The following is a 1,147-nucleotide window of genomic DNA, read 5'->3' on the forward strand; positions in this document are numbered from 1 at the left end:
TGATAAATAAGAAATAACTAACCCAAGCAATGCTACTCACTCACTTTTGCTGCCCCTGTCCCAAGTTCAACGTCTTTTACTATGAGCAATGGTGATGCCATTTTATCACTGTCACCACTCCCAAATAAAGGGCCACTGCTTCAAAAATTTCTGGAAGTAAAAGATTTATCCACAGATGCAGCAAACTCACATCTTTGAGTGTATTCATTGGATACTTTGATAATGTGCCATATTGATAACTCCAATTGAACCAGATAATTGAATGAGAACAGCTAATTCCTCAAATGATTAAATCAGACCTTATACACCAGGAAGTGACTTGTAATTTTAAGTAGCTATTGTACACAATCAGATAAGTCAGCCTCAGAGAACTAAGAAAGCATGGCTAGAGATATCTAGAAAATCAAGACATCTGAGGCAAAATTGTAGAACTGTAATAAATGACATCAAAGAAAGTGAGCAAGATATTAAAGGCGTCAAAATACTAGAAATAAAGGACATACCTGGTAAGTGTCAACAGATTTGATGGGGCAGAGATTACAGAGAGGATTAAGGCAAAGGCCTGTTAAGTGTTGTTTACAAGAGTGAGATAAAGTCTCTCTGTGTATTTAAATTGAGTAAACTAATGATTACATGGTTAGAGATGTCACAAAGTAGGTGGCAATACCTTAACCATGTATGTATTATAAGGCCACTAGGACCACTTCCATCATTGTCAAGGGGAGTGCTATTCTTCTCTCGTTTCATACAACACATCCTGGTTATGATGTTTAACTGCATCCAGCCCTGCAAGCTGTCCTCCAACTTGCTGGGAAATCTTGGGGGTTGGTGGCAGTATTGGCACTCTGTCCACTGTAAAACCTTCACACACCTCCAATACGACAGACAAGATTCCTTTCTACTCTCTGCGGGAGTAGCTCTGCTGCAGCCGCCCATACAAAGGCTGCTCGCATTATGAAGGAGATGAGGGAAAGCCCTCAGGAGCCTCATCCCCAGAAGAGTTGAAGCCACTGGAGAGCCAATGGGGTCAGGCCTGTTGGGGACCGGAACTAGTCTGGTGCTAAGGCATCACCCACAGCACTCAGGTCCCAGTTTTAAGTGGCCCATCTGGCTAGTCACGTGGAACGTGTTGTCTCTCTGGCATGAT

The 1,147-nt window shown here is 42.4% G+C and overlaps 1 non-coding gene across 1 annotated transcript; it reads right to left on the minus strand.

Annotated features, from left to right (window-relative positions):
- Positions 1-625: 625 nt before the first annotated feature.
- Positions 626-754, minus strand: LOC120536147. Its single transcript, XR_005635053.1, has one exon. It is a non-coding gene; the product is annotated as a U6atac minor spliceosomal RNA (small nuclear RNA).
- Between the last annotated feature and the right edge of the window lie 393 nt (positions 755-1,147).

This window comes from Polypterus senegalus, chromosome 9 (genome assembly GCF_016835505.1).
Source record: "Polypterus senegalus isolate Bchr_013 chromosome 9, ASM1683550v1, whole genome shotgun sequence".
NCBI lineage: Eukaryota > Metazoa > Chordata > Cladistia > Polypteriformes > Polypteridae > Polypterus > Polypterus senegalus.